The following is a 24394-nucleotide window of genomic DNA, read 5'->3' as shown; positions in this document are numbered from 1 at the left end:
CTTTACCCATTTTTAATTCGTGTGTTTGTCTTTCTCTTGTTAAATTGTTACAGTTCTTTGTAGATCCTGGATAATAGTCCTTTTGTCAGATGCAGATTTTGCCAATGCTTCCTTCAGGTCTACAGCTCGCCTGTTTATTTTCCTAATGGTGTCTTTTGATGAGTAGAAGTTTTTAATTTTTTGATGAAGCCTAATTTTTTTATGATTATTGCTTTCTATGACCTAAGAAATCTTGGCTATCTTTAAGTCATGAATATATTCTATACATTCTTTTTTTTTTTTTTTTTTACTTTATGATAGTCACAGAGAGAGAGAGGCAGAGACACAGGCAGAGGGAGAAGCAGGCTCCATGCACCGGGAGCCCGATGTGGGATTTGATCCCGGGTCTCCAGGATCGCGTCCTGGGCCAAAGGCAGGCACCAAACTGCTGCGCCACCAGGATCCCCTCCTATACATTCTTTTTAGAAAGCCTTAGGGTTTCACCTTTTATGTTTGAGATATTTATTTTCCCTTTTCACAAGTTTTCAAGACTAGATCTTCTAAAAAATAATATCCAGTTAATGTTACTTTTATACATAAACAAATAAATGAAGCTGAATCATATTATGAGAAACCTATTACAATGGCTTTCCTGAGAAAATAGGCACAAATGTGGAATTACTGAAAAGATCAGACCATCTTCCATGTTCATGTTTTCTTTTTTTTAATAAAATTTTATTTTTAAGCTATCTCTACACCCAGCATGGGACTTGAACCCACAACCCTGAGATCAAGAGTCCCATGGTCTACCAACTGAGCCAGCTAGGCATCCCTTCTTGTTTTGTTTTCAAACATATAATTTAAGAAGAATGGCTTCTCTGATTATAGAGCGGCCTTGAATTAAGGAGGTGTTCTAAACATATGTTTGGTGAGCTAAAAGAAATTGACTATTTATGCATTTGTACATAATGGTGAATGGTGGGGAGAGAGGAGTAGTAGTCCTACACCCTATGTATGGAATCCAAGAAGAAGAGGAGCAGAAACCATATCCTCCTTGATTACATGGGAGAGAGAACCTTATCCACATGTTCCCAGTTGTCTCCATACTTGTTTTCTTCTGTTGCACACGTTGAGATCTGAGAGTCAGGAGATGACTCTGGCCACACTGCTTGAGGCAGAGAGTCACATGTGTTCCTTTGCAGGCTTGGCTCCCAGCTGTTACATTGGTAGAGGACTCTGACACAGTGATAAGTGAACAGGCCATCTGATATTCTATCCAACACGGGGTAGTGGCTCATTTCAACTCTCACATAACACATAACATTTGCTCCAGAAATGGATTTTCTGAAACTTTCCACTTAAATAACTGTGGATTAACTTTTAGTGAGGCCAACATAGTGGGAACTAAGCAGAGCATATAACCCCAGACTGTTGGGCAGGAGCACATTGTCACGGTTCTGACTTAATTCACTGCATATTACTTCCTTTGAAATTTGCAGCCAGATTTTACACTATTCACCTTTTAATGTCTGGAAATGCATAAAGCATTTGGCCATTGGTTCACCTTGTTTAAGTTATACACCTAGATAGGATAAGACTATATTTGCCAAAGCATAGTGTACTTTTCTAAAAGATTAGAATTGTTCTTCTACCTTAGATAAGCCATAGAATGTTAGTGATCGTGTTTTTATGCAATCCTATGAGTGATAACATTACATATTATCATGCCTCCCCCCAAACTTTTTTTATACAAACTTAGAAAAGTTTCTAATATAAAGGTTATATTATCAACAAATGCTAGTTTGAAAGAACCAAATAGGATTTTGAAGATTACCCTTCTTTAACAATGCCTTAAATTTTTATCTCCTTATCCATTCCTCATTGCTTTCTTTCTCAAGACATTATGGTTTATTGTGTCTCCACTAGGTACCTTGCATGTGATTTACACAGTGAATGGCCCTGCTTTCGGAGCAAGTTAATGATATAATATCCCCATTTATATTCAGAGCAGTCAACACTTTCTAGCTCTCAGAATAATAAAAGCACCTGCATTTAATATACATGGAAGAATGGGAAGGCAGATAGCAGATAAGGCACAATCAGGGAAGTGTAATCAGATAAAATATCACAATATTATAGTAGATCAGCATCTGGTAATGACTCGAATTTTGAAAGACTGACAAACAGCATGGCCTAAAGCAGCCAGGCATACCTCATTCAGAGCAACTCTTCCCAGAACTGATTGCTCCTCTCATGTGTTTTCTGCCAGATTAAGCAGGTAGGGTTTCTTATTTTAACTCTTCTGGAACTGCTTTGTGCCACTGGAAAAACACTGGCAATCTTCCTTTTGAGCCCAGATCAGAAACAAAAACAAATGACGTAGCCGAAAGTAAAGCCTTGCATCTCCCAGCAGTTATCTCAAATTGATCCAAATCAGTTTTATTAAAAATAAAAATAAAGCCTGCAGTGATAGACAGAGCTTTCATTTCCCTCTCCGTACTTGCCTGCATGGCATTGACATTTTATTCTTTTTTTTTTTTTTTTTTTTTAAAGCAGGGGAAAACAGTTTATTAGAAACTGATTTGTCTCTGAGAACTTCCTCACTTTTGGCCACTGGCAGCTGGTAAACCTAGCTGTGTATCTTAGCCTTGTGTGAGCCCTAATATAACACAACCATATGGAGTCATATAGAAAGCTTCAGATTCGCAAGTCAGAACTGAACAAATCTGTGGTCTGTACAGTGGGGCTTAGGACTTTTCCTCTCCTTTTAAGTTATTCTTTGTTGGAGGCCGGTCATCTTCAGTGAACTCCCTTGAGTTTATCAGATACCACTGAGGAAATGGGGAGTGCAAGATACAAGGCGTGGGCAGGGCCCAGGTACAGAAGGACCGTTTAGCAAACATAACCTGGCCCACACTCTGCCCTGATGTTGACCCCTTCCATGGCAGGGTTCCGGCTCCTTCACAGAGGGATCACAAAGCGCCTTTGCTCTTATCTGCTGCAATTGGAGTAGGATACCATGTGTAGAAAATGGACTTGCCTCATCTTCTGAGAAGAGCTGTATTCACTCTCTTGTTCCCCAATTCTGATGCTTTTGTTTGCTTTTCTAGAGTGGCAGCCCTGGGCACCAGTCAAAGGTGTGTGTTTATTTTAATTATTTATTTATTTGTTGAGAGTGTGTGTATGTGTGAGAGAGAGAGAGGGGGGAGGGAGAGAGAGCACAAGTAGTGGGGGAGAGGGAGAGGAAGAAGCAGACTCCCCTCTGAGCAGGGAACCCCATGTGATGTGGGGCTCTATCCCAGGATCCTGAGATCATGACCTGAGCAAAAGGCAATAACTTAAGTGACTGAGCCACCCAGGCACCTCAAAAAGTGTGTGTTTAAATGAAAATTTCATAAGTATGGACATGAAGGAGGTGAAATAAATGTCCATTGAGTTTAGAGCAACTCTATTTTTTGGAAATCACTCTTCCCAAAATATCTCTGTCTCTTTGGCTGGTTTAGTCAGCTCAGACTGTGATAACAAAATACTGTAGACTGGGTGACCTAAAGAACAGAAATTTATTTTCTCACAGTTCTGAAGGCTATAAGTCTAAGACCGGGGTGCCAGGGTGGTTGGGTTCTGGTGAGAATTCTCTACCTGGTTTGCAGACAGTGGCCATCTCAGCATGTGCTCATATGACCTTTTCTTTGGAAAGAGAGGAAGAGAACACGCTTTCTGGTGTGCCTTCTTATAATGACACTTATCCCACAAGCCCCTCCCTATGACCTTGTTTAAACATGTATAACCTCCCAAAGGCCCTATCTCCAAACACCATCACATTGTGGGTTACATAGGAACCGGGAGGTGGAGGACACAAGTCAGTCCATAGTATTACCCACTAGTTTTATCGTGGCAGTGTTCGTAAGGCTGGGACAAAGAGAGCCAGTGTCTGGCCAAAAAGGTTGACTTTGAAGAGTGTTAGTAGTTTAATCCAAGATGGAGCAAAAAAGGGAGTTATCCCTTTTTTCACACACGCCCACACCCTGCCATACCCACGTTAGACTTGAGAGAAAAAGGAGTAAGTGCTGTGTCAGGGATGAAGTAGAAATGTAATAACTTTCTGGATGTTTATGGTGTCAACTTCTCTTATCTTTTCTACTATACTTTCCACCTTTACAGTTAATAAGGACTAATCGCTGATTTAAGAATGATGAATTAACCCACAAGGGAGCTTCATTCACCAAGAAGTTTTCAATATATTATAAATACCAAAAAGGGAACTAATTTTTAAGAGTTCTGATGACCTGAGTGGAAGTAAGGAGTTGGTGGGGAATCATGGGTTAGTTACAACCCCCTCTTTTCAGAGCATCCCATTTTGTATAATGTTTTCTTATACAGAATTATTCATTATTGAATGCTTTTGGGAGATGGGCTGAGATTTACATTTTACAATTGAAAAACTGTAAACTCCTTCAAGGTCATTAGAAGAGATCTGGATTATCAACTGAAGCGTGAACTGCACAATACTGAAAATTGAAAACACCTCCCCCAGAGGTTTGTTTATTTGTTTTGTTTTTTTGCTTTTATTTTTTGCTTTGTTTTGCATTTTAGTTGTGGACTGAGAGGAACAAGCAAAGCAGCCTATTGTTTTAACTTGTCATTTGGTGAGTCTGGGCCATGAAAAGCCATGCTAGTCACATTAAAAAGAGATGTATCACTATCTGATTTGTGATTAGAGATGGCCTTAGATAAAGCACAATTGGGGCTATTTCAGCCTCTAAATTGAAAACATTTCTGCTTCTTCTTGAAGCTCCATTAAGAGGTATTTAATAAATAGTAAAGATGATCATGCAACCAGTCAAATTATTTTCTGGTTCCATTTGCATTCCTCACCCTTTCCTCAGTCTTCTTCCTGGAGGGGGAAAACAGTACAGTAAGTAAGTAGTAACACAGTTATCTGAAGGATGGCATGAGCATTGATTCATCTCAAGTGTTTAGGTAGAGATTATGCTGTATGTAATGGGGTATGATGCATAATTTTCTAACTTAAGACTGTGGTTTATGCATTTTGCCACCATCATCCCATTTTGGGGCAGGTAAAGTACTGATCTGTAGAAAAGATAGTGGGAATAGATCGAGGAGAATAAAAAGATGTATGTGTGATGGCATTGACTGTAAAGTGGGATAAGAATCATTTCCTGAAGACAGAATTTGGGATTACTTCTTAAGGACTGAGTGATTTGTTCTTTTCCTCTGTACATAATTTGTGTTGAAGGTTTTGGGTGACAAGAAAAAGATACTTCTCAGTTACTTCTGCAATTATATTTGAGTCATATTTTCTAAGGGAAGTACCTGAGTCTGCCTTTGTTAAATGCACACCCCAAATCTAAATCTCAAGCTTCAGGAATGAGAAAAGATTAGATCTTCATGCATCTTAGTTGTTAGAAAGTCATTTAACTTTTTGCCTTAGCTTTTCTATTTCGATAGCAGGAACATATTATTTTCTGCCAGATTTAATAATCTCCTCATTTTTTAGCTGAATTCTCTAGGTATTTGTCAGAAGATTTTGTCATTACGTGATGGTGCACAACAATTGTTTAATAAATTGTTGCTATAAAGACATTATAAAAATACATATATGAATACTTCTAAGAAAGAGCGTGCATAGTTGGAGATGACAAATTGTTAAATATTGGAAATGATTAGTGGAGAAAAACCATCTGAAAAAAGTAACTTAGCTGAGTAATGAGTGCTACGGATTAACATATTCTACAAATCTATCAATACTAGGGCTTAGCATGTCCTTGTTACTCTCTAAAATTAATAATGACAGATACCAAGACCCCATTAATATTTTAATAGTCTAAGAAGCACAGGCAAGCATGCAGCAGGGAAGAATGTCAATCAGTGGTCAGGGGTGCACGGCCATCTTGAGAGAGTCTGTCAGGCAGGAGAGTGAAGTCCTCGTACGACTTTCTTCTTCCTGGGTTCATTCACAGATCAGCACCCAGTTTCAGAAAATGTACTAATTTTGAACAGAGGGATGTGCTGGCACAGGGCAAACCCCACAGAGTATTTAGCATTCTTTATGCCCACTATGTGTTTTAAGAAATACTAATGTTCGTGTCAGTGTGTATCCTTCAATGTCGTGTCCTCTGAAAAAATAGTAGGAACTCTTACAAAGAATATATATCCTGGGAGTCTGAAGAAGTAGGTTTTTCCTCTGATTCTGGCACTGACAGTCTCCTTGCTCGAATCAAGATCCAAGATCCTCCTTAGTAGAAATGATATAATGTGTGCAAACTACTGTGAGATACTTGGAAGAATAAATCTGAGTGAAATAAGGAGAGAAGGGAAGAAAACCGTTAAATAACACATGTAAAGGACTTATGGTGGTGCCTCACTCAAAGGAGGTCCACAAGCAACACTGGCTTCCCACTCTTTTTGCTTCCAAGGGGCCCCTTTCTACAACGACCTTTCCTTGACCTTCCTATGTGGCTCACAACATGTTTTGCAGCACTCATAAACGTTTCCTCAGAGTCGACTTTGGATTTGAAGCTGTAATGATAGTTCCCTCTTGTAATAATATGTTCCTATAATTTGACACCCACAGAGGTGGTTCTGTAGAGAAGGAGGGTCTGCTTCTCGAAGGCTGTCAGTCAGCACTTCATTACTGGACAGGTTTGAAGGATCATTTGTTAGAGGCTCTACAGGACCGGAGACCACATCACAAAGACTGAGTATTTTTCACTTGATATTTCTAATCTAAATACCACAACTGGTTTCTACCGCAAGAAAGTAGAAGCCAAAAGAAAAGAGGCAGGATTCCAGAGAAAAAGGAGAGAAAAAGCAGTGTTTTGCCAGGAACTGGTATGCTCACCCCAGGACTAACACCATCAGACATAGGTTTGGTAGCAGCTGCCAGGATCTGTACAAGGCCAGTATTAGTTCTGTTCTTGGAGTTTCCTTATACTTCCACTGGTAATGATTCGCCTTTTTTTTTTTTTTTTTTAATGATTCCCTTTTAATCGCTTGATTATAGTTAAGAGCTCAGAGACGAGATATACATTTCTTCACTCTCTTTTTAAAAATATTTCCTTATGACTTAAAAGAAGTCGGTTTTTACTTTGGCCTTGTCTCTGCTGCCGGGTTGCCTGATGGATTTTTCTCTGCACAAGCCCAACCCGGCTCCCACCCCTGTGTTTACTTGCCATGTTTTCTGGTAATTCTCGTGATTTCAGTCCTTTCCCCGTGCTATTGTGCTGGGCACCTACTGGAAACAGCCATCTTCTTGTCCCTACCTGTTGATCCACTCTTCTGTCTCGGGGTTTCCTCCAGGATCAGCCATCAGGGAGGTTTTCTTTTCCTTCTGCCTCTCTCTCTCTCGAGGTCTGATGAGTTCTATTCTCTTTCATTCCACAGTGTATTGAGCATTACAAAGTGTACTTGTAGGATTAAGCTTATTTGTTGGCAAACTTGTCTTCTTCCCTGGCCTGTTGGCTCCTTGACCACCGGCCTGAACCACTTTTTTTTTTTTTTTTTTAAGATTTTATTCGTTTATTCATGAGAGACACAGACATAGGCAGAAGGAAAAGCAGGCTCCCTACGGGGAGCCTGATGCAGGACTCCATCCTAGGACCTCGAGATCATGACCTGAGCCAAAGGCAGACGGTCAACTACTGAGCCACCCAGGCACCCCTGAGGCACTCATTTTTATAGGCCTGGCCATAGTAGTGCTGATGGAACATTTACTGAACAAATGTTCAGTACATTCTCTTTTGTTATATACAACAAAATAATTCAAAGTTAGCAGGGAGCATTTGATGTAAAAGAGATTTGTGAAATGAATGAGAGCTTATGTTTTATTGTTTGTTCTGAGACAGGGAGAGCAACATATATTTATGAAATATGGGTAAAAATAATTGACTTGGTGATTATGGGGCAAACCATCTTGGAAGATGGCATAGTGAGGTATAGCAAGTTCATTGGCAGAGTTCTAGGCAGAATTTTGCCACAGAGCCTAGCCACAGTCTGTGGAAGCTCCCCCTTCTGGCCTTAATATTCTCATCTTGTAGAACAGAGAGAAAGGACAAAATAGTCTTACATGAATTTCAGGTCATTCACGCTCTGGAGACCTATTATCCATCATAACAATTGCCATTAGGGGTCGTCTGTCACTGCCAAGGAGGCCTGGCTCTAGCCCTATATAAGGGTACCTACCCATTTTTTGTACCTTATGCAGATTTTGGGTCCTCTAGGTTCTTTTTCTTAGTTTCCTCTAGTCATGCTCTTCTTCCCCCTTCCTTTAGACTTGTAAGTTTTGCCCTGGAGCTGCTGAATAGTTGAACATCATATTACATGGCCCTCCCATCCTCCTGTAGGGTAACCTCATTGCCTCCCCACTGCCTGCCTCTACCTCATTGCACCAGACAGGCCTTAGCACCTCTCCAGCTAGTCCTTACACTGCAACTGGCCCAGGTGGGATTTTAGGGCCTCATGGCAAAATGCCCTGTCTTCAATTTTGTGCTAAAGCTGTATTGCCATTGGGACGCCTGAGTAGCTCAGCCGTTGAGCATCTGCCTCCAACTCACGGTGTGACCCAGAATCCCCGGATCAAGTCCCAAATCAGGCTCCCTGTGTGGAGCCTGCTTCTCCCTCTGCCTTTGTTCTCTGCTTCTCTCTCTCTGTCTCTCATGAACAAATAAATAAAATCTTTAAAAAAAAACTGTTTTGCCATAAACGTCTCCAGTTGCTTCACCATCAGCACACCTCCTTTTCTTCTCTTTTCCAGAATCCACCTCACTTAATATGACAGTTAGTAAATAGTTCTGATCACAGAAAGTTTACTGCAGGTGATAGATATTTACTTACACTGCTGATCCTTGCAGTGTCCCCAAGGGTAGATATTTTATATTAATTTTAGAGATGAGGAAACTGAGTCTCAGATTGTTTAAATAACTTGCCCACATTGCCCAACTCCAAAGCTGGTGCTGTTTCTGCTGCACTATGTTACATTTCAGCATATGGAGGCCCAGGTCAATTTTTGTTGTTTTGTTCATGTCAGCTCTTTATGTGTTTCAGAAACAGTGTTGTCTCACCAAAGAGAAAGACATTCCACTGCATTTTATAATACATCAACTTGCTATTTTATTTTTTCTTTCATAGTCTTCTGCTCTGTGTATCTTTACACATATTTTAAAGAGTTAAGATCATAATATGGATATAGTCCTTATTCTAAAAATAATTCCATAAGCACTTTCTTTGTTGCTCTTTTCTCTATTGTCATCTTAATGGTGCATAATTTTTGTCAGATTGGTTTATCATACTTTTAAAGATCTTTTTCCTGCTGCAGAACTTTGAGGTTATTTCCATTTTGTGCTGTGATAAATTATGTTATAATAATGATATTTATGTACTTTTTAAGATTAATGGTAATACATTGGCTTTTAAAACCTTTTTTATCATGGAAATTGTGAAATATTCACAAGAGATTAGAAGGGACCTGCATCTACCTGTCACTCTGCTTCAACAAAAATTAACATTTTGCTCATGTTGTCTCAGCTACAATACCATTTTTTTTTTTTTTTGGAGAACATTAAAGAAAATTTCCAAGTATCTTGTCATTGCACTTCAGGATAGACTTGTAACTGATAAGGACTTTCCCCAGTGTCATCTAATAGTCTGTGTTTAAATTTCCCTGATTATCTCCAGAGTGACTTTTCACATTAAGTTTGTGCAAGGTAGGATCCAAATACAGTCTACATGTTGCAATTGGTTGTTAACATCATTAAAGTTTCATTTATTCTAAATGGTACACACACACACACACACACACACACTCTCTCACTCATTTTTTAATGCCATCAATTTGTTGGAGAAGCTATGTCAGAATTTCTGTAGAAGGTCCAACATTCTAAGATTAGTGGTTTCTTCAAGGTAGCCTCAACTGCTATCCTTATCTATTCTATTTGTTTTAACTGATAGATGTGAGTGCTTTCAATAAGATGGTGGTTCAATTTCTTAAGAAAAATATTTTGTAAGTGCTGTCCATTTCACTTTGAGGTCAAACTTCTTAGAACATTTTACCAGGTCACAAGCTTCTTTTCTTTCTTGTTCTGCCCCAAAGCCTCTTGTATAGGCAATTTATTAATATACAAGCCCATTCACGTCAGGCACATGTAACTAGATCCCTGCTAATCCCAGCCTCTTCTGTCCCACCTACTGGACCCAGTGTTAACATTAACCAATTTCCTTGTAGCCCAGTCAACCTTATTAGAAAACTAGGAATTGCCTGAAATACTTTTGAAAGCAGTTAGTGGCCCAAGAAAGCCTGGATTTGAAAGAGAAATAATTGAGAATTGAGGAAGCATGCCTCAATTGTAGACATTGAATGTTCTGGTTCAAAGGTTAAGTTCAAGTATATGGGGCACGACTGTTATATTGATGACTTCACATGTCAGAGAAGGCCTGAGACCTACATCTGTTTTTATGCTTCTACACTATTTAAGCTTAGGGTAGTTTGAGGTTTCTCTTTCTTAGAGTATTAAGGCCATTATCATGAACCACTAAGTTCTAATGGGTCTGCTTCCATCATACTGAATCTCTGGGCACCACGAGGGAGCCCTGGCTAGAGCAGGAGAGTAGGACACTTTCTTTTCTTCCTAGGACACATCCCACCTTGTATTTTAGATACAGCATTTCAGGGCCTCTTCAGGGCCACACATGATACCCAAAGTCCCACCAGACAGAACAAAGAGATGTCCAAGACTTGAGATTCCCAGAATTGTCCAGGAATTGGGAGAGGCAGAGTGAGTCTCTCCTATCTTCCTGGTCCCAGAAAACTGTAAGGCATGTGTGGCTTTCCCTTTAGGTCATTAGGCAAAGTGAGATCGTCCGCCTGGTTTGCCTGACTATCCCAACCTCCTATATTTTTACACTCTGGATAAATCCTTAGCATTAGTGGACAAGTACCAAAAATGGACAATCAGTTTCTGCCTTGAGATCTGGTATGGACTTAACTCTTTGCTAGAAAAGAAAAGCAACCCTTCCATTCTTCTTCTGTGAGCTTATCCAAATTTTGTCTTTTTCTTTCAGTATCTTCTATTTATTTAATTCTTCTGTTTGCTTGTGTTGGTAAAAACCACTTTACTGAGGTATAATTGACATACGAAAACTGTACATACATACTGTACACAACTTGAGTTTGGAGAGGAGTATACACTGTAAAGCCATCACCACAATCTATGCCAAAAATCTGTCCATTACCCAAAAGATTTTTGCTGCCCTCTTATTTTTTCTCATTTATTTAATTCTTATCTTGAAAAGAACCTTTCTATAATCCATGGATACCTTTTGCTCTTTGTTTACAATGTTAACTTGCTGTATCCTCATCATTCCCTGTGAATATATACAATTGGTAATCTGGGGAATTGGGTACTCCCCAGAAGTGTTCAGTCTATACTCATTTCCTTCTATTGCATAAGCAGTTCTGGCTTTTAAGCAAACAAAGGAGTAAATTTTGGAGTCAACTAAAATAAAAAAGCTTGACTATCAGACATGAATCAAATGTGCTCTACAGACTAATCCATTATTCGAGTATATCTGGGACTACATAAATTAATCTTAATCATGTTTATTCTTTTAAAAACATCAACAGTTAAAAATTGCATATCTCATTATTAAAAATGGTTTTGGAGCTGAGATGTAATCTCCTAAATTAAGGAATAAAAATAAGAGCAGGATGATCCAGCTAACCATTTTTCTTCTTAAAACTTGAAATAAATGGAGATCAAGAATGTTAGACATCTTTAAATAAATCAGAGGTCTTATGACATTTCTAATATTTTATTAACAAAGTTTTGATTTGATTTATCTATGTAAAATAACTAGCAAGGTATTCTCTAAGTGCTGAGACATAAATTACAAACACGAAACCTTGATTTATGTTAATGGTGGATAATATGTGGGACATGGCAAGTTATCACGGATTTTACAATATTCCCCAAGTTGGGGATGGAATCATAGAAAAGTACTGGAGAAACTGCTGCCTTAGGCTCCATTTGTTGATATATAGATGATGGCTGTCTTCTAAGAAATGATATAATCCTGATGATGTGAACTTGCACTTCTATTCCAGGCACCTCCAGATTTTAGCGAAATCTGCTCGACATTTCCGAGTCCCTATGATGGATCAGAGGCATTCAGATCTCTGCAAGGATGGCAGAGGAGGAAAAACAAAAAACTGTCAGCATTGGTAAATATTGGGTCTCTCCAATCTCTTGCAGAATGTTAACATTTTCATATTTCTAAAGTACCTTCATCTCTCCCATCTCCTAGACGCTCAGTGACACCCAATGCCCAGAATTTCCAATTCTGTGTCAATCCAACGTAGGCCCCCTGTATTGTTTACCTGAGCTGCTGAGTATTACTGGGGAGAAATTGTATGGCCTGCAGATCAGCAGCAGGGCACATTTTCACTTGTCAACCTCAAGAGCTGTTGGCCTCATGCACCATCTCCCTGTTCTTTGCCTGGCCGACCTCTCCCCAGCCTTTAGGGCTTAGCCTAAACTTAAAGCTTCAGAGAAACCTTCTCTCTGATTGCCCTCTCTGATTAGACTCCCTCCTTTCCCAGTATCCCATTCATTTTTTTTCAAGACACTTGGCACTCTATAATTCTTTATTTAAGTCTCTGCCTGATTTATTGTTTGTCTCCACAACTAATTTCTTGTGAGTGGGGATAGCATCCGTTTTATTAATTACTGTAATATAGCTCTCTTCTTGGCACACAGTAGACACTCAGGGAGAATTTTTGTATAAATGAATAAATTGTAAGAGTGTGTTTGGAAAAAAAATATCTAATTTTAAAAAAGTTTAAAAAGCATCACTTTCAGTGAATATGGCCATAGCACAAGAGATATCCGTACAGATGTCAGGTTACATATACCTGCTAAATAAGCATCTTGTATGTGGTGAAATAGTTTAAGACTCCAGGGTTCTGAATTCAGAACATACAGCAGTTGCTAAGCCTTTATAACAGCAGTTCTCAACCTCCTTTTGTCTGCAGCTGCACACAGGCTGATGCTCTGTTGACCTGTGCCATGTGAACAAGCCAGCATTGTGCATGGCTCCCAGAGCCCTGGCTCTTCCTGCACTTCTTTCTCCCCGACTCAAGAAACCATTTGGGGATGCAAGTGAGTGAGTGAGTATGAATGTAAGGCTACTAGAAGGATTAGCTCAAATCTGTTCTGATATACATTAAAAAGCAAAAGATGAACCAGTTATAAATTTGGGGGTTTGAAAAAAATAGTAATGAGTTACTTGCTGCTACCTATTTCACAACTGATCAAGACATATCAGTGTGTCATGATGTGATTTTTGAATTGGTGGGGTTTTTTTAAAGATTTTATTTATTTATTTATTTATTTATTTATTTATTTATTTATTTATTTAATTTTAGAGAGAGCAAGAGCAGGAGAGAGGGGCGGGGCGAGAGGGAGAAGCAGACTCCCTGCTGACCAGTGAGCCCACTATAGGGCTTGATCCCAGGACCCTGGAATCATGACCTTAGACAAAGGCAGAAGCTTAACTGACTGAGCCTCCAAGGTGCCCCTGGAATGGTATTTTAGAAATTAATCCCAAACCACTGGGGAGAATTTTATTGCTCATGTAACCTCTGGGGAAGAAGAAAATGCATGAGTTGAGAGTGCAAAATAGCAAGCCCTGTAGGAGAGGAACTCATGGAAATGATAATTGCATTAAAATGTACACTGTGGCTTATAAGATATTGCCTTGATGGCCTCCCTCAGTGACTAATGTAAAATACTTATTATTTAAGTTGAACTATATGAATGCAGATATGAGACATTTTTATTTAAAAATGCAATTTCATAGGAGTTGAACTAACTAGTTTATTAATATTTTCTGTTGTTCATCAAAAATGCGCTTGGAACTGAGCTATCAGCACTTGCAAAAATGAGAAAAAGCAGCGTAACAGTGAATTTTAGGGTGTCCCTTTTAGTGCCTTTTTTTCTCAGAACAAGTTAACTAATCGATGAACCTGTTGATCTTGGTTGCTCATCCTTAGCCCAGCGCTGGTCTAAGTGCTATCTGGGGGATAGATACAGAGGAGCCCAGGGTAGCACTGGCTGTAAAAAGTTACAATCTACGTGGCAAAACAAGATACATCTGAAAAATAAAACACTTTATGCATACTAAATTATGCAGTCCTAACAAATAAAGACAAATGGCTTATCTGTCACTGTTGTTCCTCTTGTCTTGCCATATATGTATTTTTAAAAGCTTTTTACTTTGAAAAATAGTTTTATATTTATAAAAGAGTTGCAATGATAGCACAGAGATATATTTAGCTCTCCATAGTGTTAACATCTTACTTAACAATGGTACAGTCATCGAAGTAGGATATTGCCACTGGTATGTAACTATTCACTAAGGTACAGACTACTCAGATTTCACACGTTTTTCCATTAATATACTTTTTCTGTTCCAGGATCCAATCTGCTGACAATACCACATTACATTTAGCATATATGTATTTTAATAATGATACTATATAAAAGTAGGAAGGAAAGCATTTTACCCATACTCAGATATGACTGCTGTTAATATTTTGGTGTATTTCTTCCTGAGACACTCACGTAAACACACACCATGCATGTCAGGATCAAACCGCATACCTGTTTTTGTACTCTTATTTTTATAATTTAACAAATCATAAATATTACCCTATGTTATTAGTGTTTGAAAATATGCTTAATGTGTATATAATTTTTACCATATGGATATGATAACAAAAGCTATGTTAACATTACCAGATTATTGAATACTCCTATCCATTTTCCCTCTTACGAATGTCACTGTGATGATATTCAGTACACATGAGCCCTGGGCAGCTTTCATATTTCTGCAGGTTGATGACAAGGAAGACTATATAAGGTGAAGATCTATGGATTTTCCCCTTTTATTATTTTTTTATTGAGACATCTTTTATTATATTTTTAAATTCAAGAGCTACACATTTAAACTATACTGAAATCTCTAAAATGGAAAATGAAAATCTTCTACTCTGGTAGACTTACTTCCCTGAGGAAAAGAACAGTGTCATGAGGTCTCTGGCTCTCACTTGAACCTGTGCTCCTGAAATTATTAGGGGTGTTTCCAGCAATGGTATAAAAATGTAACTTCAAACCTGAGCTTTTTATAAGTGTGCAAAGTTCCCAAGGGTTCTCAGGAAGAATATCCTAGCCCCGTTATCTTTTGATTTGTGGCTAAAGATGCCATTCCTTGGACATTTCCTATAGTTGCGGATGACCATTTTTATTTTCAGGATTTAGCTGCTCATTTGTTACTGAGAGATTCATTATTAGGTAACAGAGCAACACAGGGGGAAAAGGGATCCTCTGATTGTTCCTACCTTTTAGAATAGATAATTCATCTGTTCCCAAGACACTAAGGTCCACAGGTGCAAGGCCCGGAGCTGCCATCCACTGATACTGTTGTTGGCCATGAAAGTATGAGGGGAGCATCTCGGGCCCCTGGCTCCTGCATTCCGTAGCCACAGTGGCTGGACGCTTAGCACACTGTTGATGTTGGGGCTTACTACAAGCAGGCAACAGAGCATGGGTAGCGAAGATGGCAGAGTGTAGCCTCTGAAGTTAGGCCTGGGCTCAAATTGATAGGATCCAATGCTTACTAAGAATTCTTTGACTTTAAGCAAGTAACTGAGACCCTCTAAACCCTTCTCAACTGTAAAGATGAGATTGTTATACCGGCTGTTATATAATTTGAAGAAGATGTGAAAATGTTTGGTACTGGGCACCTGGCACATAGTGTGCCATCAAATAAAAGTGTGTTAAATGAAGGGATGGATGAATGACTCATGGAGCCAGTTGAACACCCTATTTTTAAAATAGGAGTGTGGCCATTTGTGATTCAACGTGTCAGAAATCTCAATGCCATGAGTAAATTGTCAATTTCATTTCTTCCCCAGGATTGCCGAAAACAGAAACCCAACTCCAGCTAGCTAGCATGAGAGGAATATATTGATGGGACACTCAGATCCTGAAATCTATAAGTTAAAATAACCAGTCTTTGGATCAACTAGATCCAGGCAACTCCGGGGACGTCAGAAAAAGAAAATTATGGACCTCTTCTCCAGGACACTGACATTCGAATTTCTCATTTTTAGTGACCTGCAGCATCAGATGGACCAGCTCTGGCTAGGAAGATGGGTTGTGTGGTATATACACGGTTGCTGGAGGCTTCTCCTCTGTATCAGGGGCAACAAGGCAAGGGGAATATTGGGAGCTAAGAAATTTTTAAGGCTTTAATGAGATGTAATTGTCATATAATAAACTACACATATTTAGAATGTACAAATTGATGCATTTTGAAATATACATAAAATTATATACAATTATATTTATGTTATATATATATTAATCTGGAAAACAATGACTGATGAAAATAATGACTATATTCATCATTGCTGAAAGTTTCTTTGTGCTCTCTTGTATTCCCTCCCTCCTACCTCTCCATGCCCCTCTACTTGTTCCCAGGCAATCACTGATCTGCCTCTTACTATAGATTAATTTGCATTTTCTAGAATTGGGTATAAATGGGTATAAATGTAATATGTACTCTTTTTTGTCTGGCTTTTTGCACTTGGCATTATGATTTTGAGATTCATTCATGTTGTAGCATGTATCAGTACTTCACTCCTTTTTATGAATGTGTAATATTCCATGGTATGGATACACCACAGTTTATTCTTTCAATTCTTCCTGGACTTTTAGGTTGCTTCTGGTTTGGGGCTATTACCAATAAACCTGCTATGAAAATTCATGCACAAGGCTTTGTTTAGACATATGCTTGCATTTTTCTTGGTTAAAAACCTAGGACTAGAATGGCTGGGTCATCTTGTAGGTGTATAATTAATTTTTTTTCAGAACCAGCCAAGCAGTTTTCCAAAGAGACTGTAGCATTTTACATTCCCACCAGCAATATATGAGAGTTCTAATTGTTGCATATCCTCACTTCTACTTGGTATTTATCCAGAATTTATTTTTAGAAAATTCTCAAAACTTAATTCTAAGAAGACCAACAACCTAATTTTTAAAAATGAGTAAAAGATTTCAATAGATAATTTCCAAAGCAGATACACGGTGGCAAATATGCACATGAAAAGATACTCAACATCATTAGTCAGTAGAAAAATGAGAATTAAAAGTGCAATGGCATGCTTATTCAAAAAATAACATCAAAAGGAGGCTAATAATTTGACATTATGATGCCCATTTTATAGATAAGAAAACTGAGGCTCTAGGAATTACGTGCCTTGACCAAGGTTGACCAGCTATGAGGTGGTAGAAGTTGAATTTGAACCTGGGTCTGCTAATCCCTGCTTAATATTTTTAAAAATATTTTTATTTATTTGTCTGAGACAGAGAGAGAGCACAAGCAGGGGGAGTGGTGAAGGGAGAGGGTGAAGTAGACGCCCTGCTGAGCACAGAGCCAAATGGGGGGCTCCATCCATCCCAGGACCCTGCCAAGATCAAGACCTGAGCAGAAGTTGGATGGTTAACTGACTGAGCCACCCAGGTGCCCTCCGCCCCCAGCCCCCAACCTGGCTGCATAATCTTGATGCTAGGCCAGCAACAGTCCTTTGAAGTAGGCTTCACAAGCAAGATTGAAAGCAGAGAAACTCACTTATTATTCAGGAATACATCCATTTCCTCTCCTGATGAGACAGGCTATCACCATTCACAGGGGACACTATGCAACTTTAAGTTTTGGTGTCTATTTTGCCTAAAGGATAAATTCTGTTTTTCCAACATCCAGCTTGTCTAGATGCCTCTGAGAGAGGTATTCAAAGTGTAGAATGCCCACCAAAGCTTCATTGGTCCAACAAAGACTGTTTAACCACAATAATTACAAATATGAGGGTTTTTTTTTTGACTCAGTCTTCATTTGAATCACAGATCTAGTGTTTCTTAAATATGTGATCCTGGACAAGTTACAAGTTTGATATGTTTGCCCATAGATTGAATGATACTGACCTTATGGTGTTTTAAGGGTTAGAGCTGATGTACATATAGATTTTACCACAATGTCCTATACTTAATGTATTCCCAAAACACTGTTTACCACATCACAAATAATAATATATAACCACCCTAATAATAGGTGTGTTAAGCTTCTCACTCACTATGAAACCTGAATAAAACACAAATTCATCACTAGCTGATGTCTTACTCCCTCCTTTAGGAAATACTAATCCACCGACAGCCAGCGTTTGTTCTGTTTTGTTTTTTTTTTAGATTTTATTTATTTATTTATGAGACACACACACACACACACACACACACACACACACACACACAGAGGCAGAGACACAGGCAGAGGCAGAAGCAGGCTCCATGCAGGGAGCCTGACGTAGGACTCCATCCCTGGTCTCCAGGATTAGGCCTTGGGCTGAAGGTGGCGCTAAACCGCTGAGCCACCCCGTCTGCCCAGTGGTCTTTAATTCTATAGAAACTACTAAGCCAGTGAAACATTTACCCTTTAGTTGTAAATTTATCCTTTAGTTAGAAATATTCTTTGAAGGGAGTGTCTGTGGTTGCTGTTGGACCACATCAGCTGAGCACCCGCATGGAGTTTTTAAGAGTTCTGTGATTGGATATGCAGGAATCACATGGTGTAAAGAAATCAAAGTAAGTGTGATAAAGAGCTCTGCAGGGGCACCTGGGGGTCTCAGAGGTTGAGCATCTGCTTCACTCTGGGTCTGGTAGGTGGTGATCTTCGGGTCCTGGGCTTGAGTCCTAAGTCTGGCTCCCTTCTCAGCAGGGAGTCTGCTTCTCCCTCTCCTTCTGCCCTCCCCCCTGCTTGGGCTCTCTCTGTCTCTCTCTCAAATGAATAAAAAATCTTAAAAAAAGAAAAGAAAAAAGAAAAGAAAAGAAAAGAAAAGAAAAGAAAAGAAAAGAAAAGAAAAGAAAAGAAAAGAAAAGAAAAGAAAAGAAAAGAGCTCTGCAGAACACCATTGCTCATGTTAAGGCGACTGCAGCCCGGCTGCAGTTTTGTGTGGCTTTTAAACCTTAGCAGGCACTCTCACTCCTTTTACTTCCTTCCCCCTCTCCCTGCTCTCCTGCCACCAGCTCTCTTTCCAGGCCCCTGGAGGCGCTGCTTTAGCCACCAATGATCTGTTTTCCTCTGCCCTATTGTTTCTGAAATAAAATCAGGGTTTTCAGTAGATACCTGGGGAGTAGAGTGAACTTCTCTAAGCACTGGGATGTAAGATTACGAGGAGAGAAACTGGTTTTTCTCTCCTTGAAACAAGCCAGTTTCCCTCCTGGATGCCTCCAGCAGCTTTCTCTCAGGTGGCCCAGTAATGGGCTGGTCCTGCAGGGAGAGCCAGCAGTTCTATGGGTTGGCACCAATGTTCATAACCCAAACTTCGCAGAAGATAGCCACTGAGAATAGAATGATTTTCACACTGGCAAGGTTGGGCTTTGTTTTCAGAGTACCTGGGTCAGGTGATCTCCATCACCTTCTGGCTATTACTGTGTGAGGTGACCGGAGCTCTGCAGGGTGGGGTGGAGGGGTCCTTCTCCTAGAACATGACTGAAATTGTCTCCAGCCAAACCAGTCGAAGCTGGACACACTTAGCTTAGCTCTTGGGATGGCCGGAGACTAGGAGACTGCCTCCATCCTGTTTTTTGAGCCCAAATGTTGACATTTTCATCATTAGGTGTCATTGTGGTGTTTGACCCCATCTCTTTTGCAACAGGAAAATACTACTTGTTTTTTTTTTTTCATAGTTTGATTTAAAAACAAGCACATAACACTTTAGAGTGGTGATACCTAAATTCAACCCCAAGATCTGCGAGATATGCTTGAAACTCATCTGATGGATCCATTTATTCCTTTTTTTAAAAAAAATGTGGTAAAATACACATAACATAAAATTTACATCTTTCCCATTTTTAAATGTATGGTTCAATGGTGTTAAGGACATTCATACTGTTGTGCAATCATCACCACCATCCATCTCCAGAATTATTTTTTTGTCTTGGAAAACCAAGAGTCTATATACCCACTAAAGAATAACTCCCCATTCCCTCTCCTCAGACACTGGCAACCACCATTCTACTTTCTGTGGCTATAAATTTGACTACTCTAGGTACCTCATGTCTGTGGAATCACATACTATTTGTCTCTGTATTCCATTCACTCTTTGATAGAATCATAAGTTAGTCAGAAGATGTTCTAGAACCCTTAGTAAGGAAATCCATGTGAAGGGGCACCTTGCTGGCTCAGTCAGTGGAGCATGTGACTCTTAATCTCAGGGTCATGAGTTTGAGCCCCACATTGATTACAAAAAAACAAAAAACAAAATTAAAAACCAACAAACTTTAATTTAAAAAAAATGGAAATCCATGTAGAAAGTTGGGTGAATCTTACTACTTACCTTGATACCATTAAGCACTTGTGTATCTCTGTTTTTCTTCATTCTGATTCCATGTCACAAAGCAACCCTTTGATTATGGTATGGCTTCTTACAGTAGACAGATACAATAAGTTGCCCCCCAAGCAACCATCTCATTCCATATATCCTGTACACCATTGTATCACAGTTTGGGTGGTATTGCTATCCTTTAACTCCAGAGATCAACCATAAACCAATTCTTCTAAGCCCATACTCTCTGTCATAGTGATTGGCTCAGGGGTAGACACTGACTTAGGCCTAAACCAATCCTCTGGCTACAGTGATTAATCCAGGGTTAAGTTGACCCAATCAAAGTGAAGTCTAGGACCTTTGTTTGTTAGCTGGACAGAGAGAAGCCATCTTTCTTTTACTGAAGTTGAATTGTTAAAAATGTGCATACATCTTATTGCTGCAAGCAATCATTTTGTAGCCATGAAAAGAAGTAATCCTAAGAGTGTGCCAATATGATGAAAAATAGAATGAATAGATGGAAAGAAATTTAATCCTTGGTGATAGTCTAAAACTGCTGGATCAGGCCTTACCTGCAATACTCCCTACCACAGACTTTCTGAGCTCTTGAGTCAATAAACTCTATTTATTGCTTAACCAAACGTGAGCTGGGTTTTATATTACTTGTTTCTTTGGCGGTGGGGGAGGAAGAGAGAGAGCTTGAGTGGAGGAGTTTGGCAAGGAAGGCAGAGAGAGAGGGAAAGAGAGAATTCTAAGCAGGCTCCACACCCAGCACAGAGCCCAACACAAGGCTCAATCTTATGACCTTGAGATCATGACCTGAGCTGAAACCAAAAGTCAGATTCTTAACCAACTGAGCCACTCAGGTGCCCCACTATTATTTGTTTTTAGGTACATTTTAATAGATTATTCATAAATATCTCTGTACAGAGCCAGAAAACAATGATTGCATGGACCTTATACACTCTCTTTGATTTCTCACTGAAAAAAAATAAACTGGTATTTCAGTTTGACATACTATTTTCTTTAGCTTGTTTAACATGAGATGTGGATTCATTCTTAGGATCCTGACAAATTTTAATTTCCGACTTTGTCCTGCAAGGGACCACAGCAATACGGTCAAGGCAAGGAATATTATGGTAAGGAGGTGTCTTGGGAGAAGACCTTGGTGACCATGAAAACTCTTCTTGAACTTGAGCTTTCATTTCATCTCTTTGGATTTCTGTAGCCTTTGGAAATTCTTCTGAATATCAGTGCTCTATCAATTGCTCTAAAGTAGCAGCCAATGCTAGCTGTACTGTTGGCTTCCCTGGTCTCTGACACTTGGCCTCTCAATCCTGATAGTCTCTTTCTTTAGGTCCTGTTGCATTCTCTGGTTAGCAAAGGGCAGCCAAATCTTTCTACAAAGGTGTAGGCCCTTTGCCTGTGGCTATGATGGAAGTGATCACATCTAGCACAGTGCCTAGTAGATAGTGCATTGACTTTGAATCTGAGAGCCCCCTCTGCTTCTGTCATTGGCAACCCTGAGAAGTTTAGAAGAGTTCAGTGAATGAAGGTTCCAACTTTTTCCCCATCTTGTTATAGAAACTCTTCCCAGCTATCTACAGGTACTAGTTGAGAATTTTTTTTTACAGTAAAATTGTGTGTTCTCAGTGTCTCCCTCTTTCCTACTCCCCTTAAGGAGACCTGTGCATCATTTCTTCTTTTGTTCACCATGGGTAAAAATATATTACACACGGAATAGAAACAATACATTAACAGTAGGGTCATTTCCACATCATGTGCTCATGAAACATTTCTTTCTAAAGGGACTCAAGATGCAAACGGAAAAAAAAGTATTTCGTTATTGCTAACAAAATACTGTAATTATAAAGAAAATCTGAGTGTTTATTGCTTTTAATTTTACTCTAGAAGTTGAGGGCTCCTTGAATGAAGGGAAAATTGTGGATGAAATTCTGTTCATCATTTCTTTAAGAAATGTTTGTGGACACATACTCCATCAGTTGTGGCTAAATGCAGAGTATTTGCCCTGTCAGCATCTAGACAAGAAGCACTTGGAATTCCAGTCCACAAACCTTTAAATGTGGTCACTCTAAACCTAGTGTGGCCCTCACTTGTATTTTCTCATTCCCAGTGATGGGACCATTTTTTAAGAGAACGTGTTGTATGAACTGGTTGAATGGAGTGCTGTGAAGGTTTTTAAATAAATTATAGGTGGATTTATTGGTTCTTTTCAGGGCCAAGGTAGGTTGGCTGAGTTGAAATGGGAAATATTCATCCTGAAGGTCCAGTGGGTCCTAGGAATTAGGGAAAAGAGATTCATGAATGGATGCTGTGTTTTTCACTTCACGGTCTTCCTATTCTACATGGGCAATTGTCTCTAGGACTGAATAATTCCATACATTAATGTGACACATTGTCTAGTTGGTTACTTAGGACAATTTCTTCAGAATAACCCAACTTACCTTCTGTAAAATCATAGAAGTGAGCAAAGTCTCAAAACCAGCCTCATGGTTAAAACAGGAAAGCATCAAAGCAATCCAAGATGGATGGGCCTCTTTATATTCTCACCATCTCTAAGGACAGATGTGTCACAACCTCTCTTGTGACTAGTGTTTCCCAGCATGTATTACATTTTCTACCTCCTGTGCTCTCATTAGGAGGAAGAAGTGACTAGAGATGACAGGTCAGAGCTTCTGCTGAGCTTGGCCACTTGTAGGGATGTTGCTGGCTTTGTCAGTCCATTGTGACTTTCCATACTCATTTATAAGTAAGCCTCTGTGAATTATGCTCATTAGAAAAATGTGAAGATGAGAAGGACCAGGATTCTAAATTAGATAGCAGTGTTTCCCTAAACTGGGATCAAAGTGTTGACAGAAGCTGTTTGGAAATTACTGCTGAAGTAATTGGGATTTTTTTTAAAGATTTTATTTTATTTATTCATGAGAGACACAGAGAGAGAGAGAGAGAGAGAGAGAGGGAGAAGCAGGGAGCCCGAAATGGGACCTGATCCCAGGACCCTAGGATCATGCCCTAAGCCGAAGGCAGATGCTCAATGGCTGAGCCACCCAGGCGCCCAAATAACTGGGATTCTTGAAGGAAAGGTCAGGAATCCTGAAGATCATGTATGTTGACTATGCATATTGAAAGAGAGAAAGCTGTTCTATCTCCCACTGAAAGCAGTTACATGGATCTAATTCGTTCCTGGGTGATAATGATATGCATTGTGCCTCTCCTTTCCTTGACTCGAGTTTCTCTTCAGCTCTCTCTTTGGGATGGTTGAGAGTTAACATTGGTGTTTGCTATCTGCCTTCATTCAACTTGCGTGGTCAGTTTATGCTGCTCAGGCCAGTGATCTAGCCAGGGACACCATTCTGCTCATGATGAGTGTTTCTGAAGCAAAATAAGGACAATTTTATCTAAAAGAAAATTTTCTTCTCTTATTTTCCTCTTTCAGAAGATGGCTAGAATGTATATGTTGTGTGTGCTCTAGAAAAGCTCCTGGTAGGTAATGCAAAGGACAAGGGAAAAATGAAGGGATGATAATGAGCTAAATTTCTTTGTTGGCAAAAATATTTGCTGTTTTTCTGCCTCCAAAGTTTTCCATAATGTTTCTGTTGACCTAGAAGCTCGAGTACATTCTGGTGGGTATCTGTGAAGATCCTACTCCATGGAGAAAGGCCAACCAAAAAGCAGTTCCTGATGCATGGGATTGGAATTGTCTTTCTTTGCTATAAAATCAAGTTGTAAAACAAATCTGGACATTTGCCAGTGTCTCAACACTGGAAGCAGTTTCATGCAAGTAAGAAAGAAATGAAATTAGTGATCAAAGTGCATCGATATTTTTAGACTCTTGATACATATTGCCAGTTTATGTCCAAGAGACTTATACCAATTTATACACATGCTAGCTGTATTGGAGCACGCTCACCAGCAGTATTATTACCTTTCACACCTTTACAA

General features: G+C 39.3%; 2 long non-coding RNA genes and 1 other non-coding gene across 4 annotated transcripts; 1 reads left to right on the top strand and 2 right to left on the bottom strand.

The window, feature by feature from the left end:
• Positions 1–734: 734 nt before the first annotated feature.
• TRNAK-CUU (transfer RNA lysine (anticodon CUU)) lies at positions 735–807 on the bottom strand. The gene has a single exon. It is a non-coding gene; the product is annotated as a tRNA-Lys (tRNA).
• A 2279-nt stretch (positions 808–3086) lies between these two features.
• Positions 3087–16821, top strand: LOC144322316 (uncharacterized). The gene is made up of 5 exons (XR_013387956.1): positions 3087–3116; positions 4141–4515; positions 12098–12214; positions 13025–13159; positions 15968–16821. It is a non-coding gene; the product is annotated as an uncharacterized LOC144322316 (long non-coding RNA).
• On the bottom strand, positions 11787–23144 carry LOC144322317 (uncharacterized). Of its 2 annotated transcripts, none has more exons than XR_013387957.1 (2): positions 22897–23144; positions 11787–12169 (listed from the first exon to the last, which is right to left on the bottom strand). It is a non-coding gene; the product is annotated as an uncharacterized LOC144322317 (long non-coding RNA). The 2 variants fall into 2 exon arrangements; XR_013387958.1 differs by lacking the exon at positions 22897–23144 and adding an exon at positions 20160–20216.
• Positions 23145–24394: the final 1250 nt, after the last annotated feature.

This window comes from Canis aureus, chromosome 10 (genome assembly GCF_053574225.1).
Source record: "Canis aureus isolate CA01 chromosome 10, VMU_Caureus_v.1.0, whole genome shotgun sequence".
Lineage (NCBI taxonomy): Eukaryota > Metazoa > Chordata > Mammalia > Carnivora > Canidae > Canis > Canis aureus.
Note: the sequence above shows the minus strand (reverse complement) of the source record. Positions and strands in the feature narration are given on the sequence as shown.